At 43.7% G+C, this 6,639-nt stretch overlaps 1 long non-coding RNA gene across 1 annotated transcript; it reads left to right on the forward strand.

The window, feature by feature from the left end:
* Positions 1–1,679: 1,679 nt before the first annotated feature.
* On the forward strand, positions 1,680–5,133 carry LOC139060608 (uncharacterized). Its single transcript, XR_011514960.1, has 2 exons — positions 1,680–2,767; positions 3,316–5,133. It is a non-coding gene; the product is annotated as an uncharacterized lncRNA (long non-coding RNA).
* Positions 5,134–6,639: the final 1,506 nt, after the last annotated feature.

A 6,639-nucleotide genomic window follows, 5' to 3' on the forward strand; every position in this document is an offset into this window, starting at 1 on the left:
CTACAGCTGCTAACTAAAGTAACTCCCACATGCGATTCTGTAACTCTAGACCTAACTGCAAAAACGCATGCAGTACTACGAGTTTGGCATGGAGTCCACATGACATGTGCACAACTTCAAATTTCGTATAGGCAACAGATAACTGGTAACCTGTTAGAGTAACAAAATGGATGCCAAGGAAAATTCACCCAAAGCCTTAGGCAGGAAAATGAGGTGTTGTGATGAGATAAATAGCAATCACATTTGATCGACTGACTAAAAGCTGGCAAGGGTATTGCATTTGACATGATTGAAATGAGCTGCAGCATGGCATGGTAACTGTGGCAGCCTTTACAATGCCGCGCTCTCTGAATTACACTTATGTGCATCCATATGCTGCAGCGACCAACTGTTTTTATTCAAGAAAGCCAGGTTTGTGGTTCAGCACACATCATACGCTGGCAAACTCACTGATGAGTCAACTCCCTGAGATCATCCCATGAGTCTGAGTGAGCCCAGCTGAGCAGTATTTTGGCGAGTTTGAGCCTGAGTGAGCTCGGCTGAGTAGTATATTCTTATGAGTTCAAGTGAGCAGCTAATTATAATTTTGGCGAGTCTAAATAGTGAGTTCCGATTATTTTTCCAACATATATATGGTCCGTGTACTTTCGAAATTCAGCTACGACACTTGCGCATAGGTTGGAAATTAAGCTTCTCGCCAAGTGACTACTGCATAAATGATCATAGAGCTAGCGAAAAACGATACGCCTTAATGATGCAGCGTGCCGCGCGGGATCCATGTGTGCAGCGTGCCAGTGGATGGGTGCGTGTTTGGGAAATTAGGGGGTTTCGACCCATCCACAGATAATTTACATAATACCTTTCTCCATAGTGTATTATTGCGATAGAAATGTTTGGACACCCTAAGCGAATTTTCGCCATCGCCCTGATGTTTGGTTTAAAGTCCAAGTGTGACAAAAATTATAGTGCTCCGTTGCATCCCACATGTTGGGGTTAATTGCGAATGAAAGGGTGCGATTGGGAGCCGAGAAGGATGGCAGCTTTATGCGCGCTGTCCACGTCCCGTGATCAAGCTAGTGCGCGCTAGGGTCAGAGAGCGCGCGACGTCTCTTGCCTGGCCGTGCCCGTGCATATGGCTGTCCGCGCGCAGCAGAGTGCATATACACGGCCCGCGCGTGCCACATTTTTTAAAAGTAATTTGCGGCCGGTGTAAAGGCGGCAAGCCAACGTGGCTGCTGGTTTCACGAGTGTCAATTGGAAGTAGCGATATCTAAGTTTCGGGCGAAACTTAGAGAACAGTGACTTCCTTAGAGGGGCCAAAATTTTGGGGCGCATGAGCGGCACGTATAGTAGAATGCAGTGTTCCATTGTAAAAAAAAAAATTGATGTAACAAAATAGAGTGCTGAGTGTTACGTCTTTGTTACATCAAGGTTCAACAAAAATTAAGCGCTGGAAATCAGCGCTGGACGCACATGCAACTCCCCAATGGGCATTGAAACTCCCTCGGACGTCCGGATAAGATCCCGACGTCCAAGTCCTACAGCAGTCGTCCTGGGGACATCCAGTGGATATCATTATCGGACTAACTTTAACATCCACTTCTTATCCTCCTGCGGACATCCCTAGGTCATTCGTGCTGGACATTTCGCCAATATCCTGAGCATGACTTTGTTCGCATTTGAGTGACGAACTGCTCCCTTGCTGAGCATTTCTGCGCTTGCAAATACCAACGTAGAACCGACCTCGAGTTCATTCAAGCTATAGCCACAGCTAACTTTGTTCAATAGAGGCATCAACGTTTGTCGGCGAAATATCAACGAGTCTTCAAACATGCGGCATAAAAAGAACCACATTCGATGTAATTCTACCCGCCCATGGGATTTCCTTAAGGTGGAGAGCATACAGGTACCCACGGAGGCAGGTTAGTGGACTGGTTCTAATTATAACGAATAGCGTGATCGTAAAAGGTACGTGCATGCACATGTGACCGCCTCATTATTATTACTTGCAGAGCCACAGAATGATTTCTGTGCTTACAGTGCTCACGCGTTATCACGCATATCCTTTGTGAGCCATCACGCTCGCCAGGCATCGATGTGACCAGAGATGAACTGCGCCATTGTATAGTTGACGTCCATTCATGACGCTTTTCAAATAATAATAATTAACAGCAGCCACACATTTGGAAACTTCATAAATATTTCGATCTTCTCTAAAGATGCAGAAAACGCGCCCCAAGCATACCCAATACTACCAGCGCAATCTTTTCTGAAGCTTCGCATACCCTGCATTTTTTTTTTTTTTTGCGGGAGGCTATTTCTTTTTATCGTGCGGGTTCTTTCCGGCAATATTTTTGGAAGTGTGCATCGGCAGAATTTCACTGGTGGCATTAACCCTTTCGTGTTTACATTGATGTTGTGACAGTTAACAACACAATAATTTCCAGTCATTCGAAGAGGCGCCGTCGGAAACAAGAGACGTTTCGCGCGCAGCGCGAGCTAAGCGCGGGCGCGACCTTGACGGGAAGCAGCGAAAACGTACACCTGTGGGAGGTGAAATCATTCCGCCGGGAGAGAAGCGAGCACCATGCGAGTGCTGGCCTCTAGGATGAAACTTGGCCTGCGAAAAAGGCGCGAAGGCGAGCGTTTCGCGCGTTTATTGTGAGTGCGGAGGCGCCATTTTCAGTTGTCACTACGGCTGCGCAAGGTGGTCAAGACTGTTGTTTCTTTCTCCTGAGCTCCTGGCCGGGTTGGCCCCGCAGTAAAGGTAAGATGAAGCGTGCCTGGACTTTATACTGTACCATGTGTTGTCGGTGTGGTCTACAGGCCACATATGCGCAGTAGTTCGCGTGAGCGCCTTTCTTTTAGTCGCACATATGCAAGGAGGTGCTGCTGTACGCGATTGCTTGCGGTCGCATATGTTGCTGGGAGCTGCTATACTCACTATTGATACGGTGTAGTGCGCGTAAAGTATGCAGAAAGCTCGCAAGAGATTTGCTGAAGAGAATTAAAGCGGCACGGGAGACGAAAAAATCCCTTCAACTTCTCCATTCTGCGTGCACCGGGCAGGAGTGTTCTTCGACCGAGCAGCCGAGCGCCAATACCACTGAACCACTGCTGCGGGCTAGAATACTTGTGACCTTAAAACTCCTTTTCTGGTGTATTGGCTGGAGTAGTGCCTTCATAGACTGCAGTTGATCATTTGATATTGTAACATTATTTGTGCACAATTTTGTGCTTAAATTCATTGTTTTCACAGTTTTCTTCTCCATTGAATGACTGATTTACAATGCTGATATTTATGTCACTTTTCAGATTCTGAGTGACAAAAGGGTGTGAAATAGAAGGCATCAAGGCATCAGTGGGCATTTTGTCTTCACTGAGTACTTCAATGAGTGAAGGGCAGCCAGTCAGTCCACTGCAGTCTTTCTTTCTCGCAAGTCATGGCTGCATGCTTCTGAACGGCCTTTTTTGTGTGTATCGATCTTAATAGATTTGCTGTTGACATGTCTCCTTTCTTGTAGTCCTCTCACTATATTTCTATTATTTTGTAATCGATTCCATTGCAGTATTTTTGTCAGTCTTATGCGGCTACTTCCGTTGCAGTTTGTGTTACCACTAAAGAAAGCTGAACTATCTGGTAAATGTTCACACTTTTGCATACAGCACAACATGCATAAATGCACAGTACCACTTGTGTGTACTTCCTGTTGTCCATTGTCATGTTACGCGGTATTGTAGGAACCATGCTAAAGTGTAAGCTTACTACTATCTCAATTCAAGTGATGGCTAAGTTCTAGTGTGTTGCAAGGTGAGGCTACGAAACAGTTTGATTACATTTTATTATGCCTCTTTTGTGTTACGATGTGGCCGTGAGTCGGAAAGGCTGCACTATATTGAGCAGTACTGCATGAGGACTCCAGTTTCAGTATATATGAACCGTTCCGTTCATTGCTATTTACTTCTTTTCCTCAGGAAGAGGTGGCAGGGCTACTGGCATGTAGCAAGTCAATGCTACACATATTTCACATTTAACCATTCTGTGTCACTTCCAGATTTATGTTTATTTGTAACAAACAATAATTTCCTTGATAGTTATTTCACTGTGAAGTATTTATCATTTATGCTGGTCTTTGCTGGCGGCAAAAAGTCTGCTCTCTTCTAGTCGTTTTACTTTTATGCGTAGCGTTGTATTTGTTTTCTTGCTGTCAGCCCAGAGTTTTTATCTAGTACATAGCGAGAATCACTGTTTCAGTTCTTATTTGCATTTTGTTTTACTGTGACTTACTTTTTCGAGAAGAAACAGTATTTTATTTGTAGTTCATTGCAAGTTTGTCACATTTCAGCTACTGTTTGCATAGTTTTGTTCATATGCATGTGTAAACCAAGCAGGGATCATTTGCCGTTTCCAAGGTATTGCTAGAATATGAAAAAAAAAAGGCGCAGTCCAGATAATTTATGTCTCAGCTGTGTGATATTTTAGGTGTGAGGATTGCTAGTACCTTTATGTTCCTTGTATAATCATTACTGAATGTAGTGAAACGCGATAGCGTACTGATCGCCAACTTTTTTTTCGGGGCTAGGAGCCTCACCTCAAGACTCATTCACGCTAATGAAACAGTGAATGCCTGCGCTCTGTTGCTGTCTCGTATACCATGTGGCATTCTGAGCTTTTTTCTCATGCTCCCTGATGTCAAGGTGAAGAATAATCGTACTATAGTGAAAGAAGTGTACCATGCTTTTGAAGTACCCTGAGTGCTACACCTGGCCCTGCCCACCTCAATTGATGTTTCTAAAGATATACTACCGATAGTGGTGCTTAGTAAACACTCTTATATTATGTGATCACATCTCACTCTTGTAGCCCTTGGGGGCTGGAAATTTTAATGTACTGCTGTAAAAGCTGTCACCTGCAGACTTTGTCTTAGTTTGTGCTAATAAGTTGTTGGCTTTTATTATAATGTAGTACTGTCACATATTCTTTCTCTGAATGTTACAGGTTTGCAGTATATCAATTGTCTCGTGACCAGTTCTGTGTTTGAGTACTTGTAACACTTGCATCACTATACCGGCTCTCCATGTATTAAATCGAGTTTTTGTAATGGAAATGAATAAAAATTTCTGTGAAAGTGATTGTCCATTTTATGTAAACTTAGCTTGCTTTGGAATCTTTGTTCCATGGGTGCAAGTTGTATTTTCATTGGTGCATGTCAGTATACTGCATCATCTTTGCAGCACAGATTCTACACAAAGCCAATGTTTACGCTAACTGTGCTATTCAGCCCATTTAAATAAAAATGAACATCCTGCAGACATCCCTTAATGGTCCACAGTTCGTCGTACGGATGTCTGACGGACGTTTAGCAATGAAAACCTAAACAAATTCTTGCGTCCGAGGAACATCCGTATATCCGTTCTAGACATCCACGGGACACCCCTCGGACTGCCAATTAGTATGCGCCTGCTAGTCCTGTGGATGTCCGCCGTACGCCCTTAGGCGATCTGCGGACGTCCTATGGATGACCAAGATATCCAGAAGTGGTAGTCCAGTAGACGTCCAGAGGAGTTCGAATGCCCATTGGGTCCTTACTCCACACTGAAAACATTTTAGAAAACATTTTTTTTAAATACTTGTACATTTGTATAAATACCTGCGGATATTCCTCTGGTTTAGCCTAATTATGTGCTGCCTACTTAACTTACTGACGCAGCATACGTATCATTGCGAAATTTATAATTTTTTGCTTTTAGAAAAAGCATCGAGTTATTGAATTTTGCGAACAGAAAAAAAATTGCAACTTCCAATATAGCGCGCTTCCTAGGCTATTAAATAGCTACAATGTTCAAGGAACGTACTGTTTCCATGAGTGGTTTACTCATGCAGTAAGATGTACTGCTCCTACACCTTGTAATAAAAAGCATATGCATCGACACATAGCAGCTGATATTCTTGCTTATTTTCTCATCACAGAGGTAGATGGGGCACATGAACCAATATGCTCACACAAATCAACGTGACCAACTACTGCGGAGACATGGCAACGAATTCTTTGTTTACCTTGTACACCACAAGTGCGAGGTTTGCGCATTAATTTGACTTCATGAAACCCTATTTATACTACAGGCTTTGCGGCAATGCTTGCATGCAGTGCGGTGAAGCGCTCGACGAAACTGCACATATTATATGATTTGTTTGATATTAACTCGAGATGCAAACGTTTGTGCAGGCAGGCAAGCAATGTTTCCATTCACGCAGCGCCCCAAAATAGCGAGGTATATGCATTGATCTGGTTTCATGACATCGTACTTTTGCCACTAGCTTTACGGCAGTGCTTGTGTATAGTGCTGCGAAGCACGACGGAACTGCACGTTATTATACGGTGTGCTTGAAATCCACTCGAGATGCAAACGTTTGTGCAGGCAGGGAACGAATGATTTAATTCACGTAGCACAACACGAGAGCGCGCTCTATGCAGTCATTTGATTGAATAAAACTCTATTTCTGCCACAGGCTTCACAGCAATGCTTGTGTAGAGGGCTGTGAAGCTCGACGCAGCTGTAACAACATCCCACAGTACACCCGATTTTTACCGAGTTTGTTTTAAAGGGCGCCTCACAGGCTACATAACAAATTTTGGT

The sequence above is a fragment of the Dermacentor albipictus genome, chromosome 5 (assembly GCF_038994185.2).
Source record: "Dermacentor albipictus isolate Rhodes 1998 colony chromosome 5, USDA_Dalb.pri_finalv2, whole genome shotgun sequence".
NCBI classification, from domain to species: Eukaryota; Metazoa; Arthropoda; class Arachnida; order Ixodida; family Ixodidae; genus Dermacentor; species Dermacentor albipictus.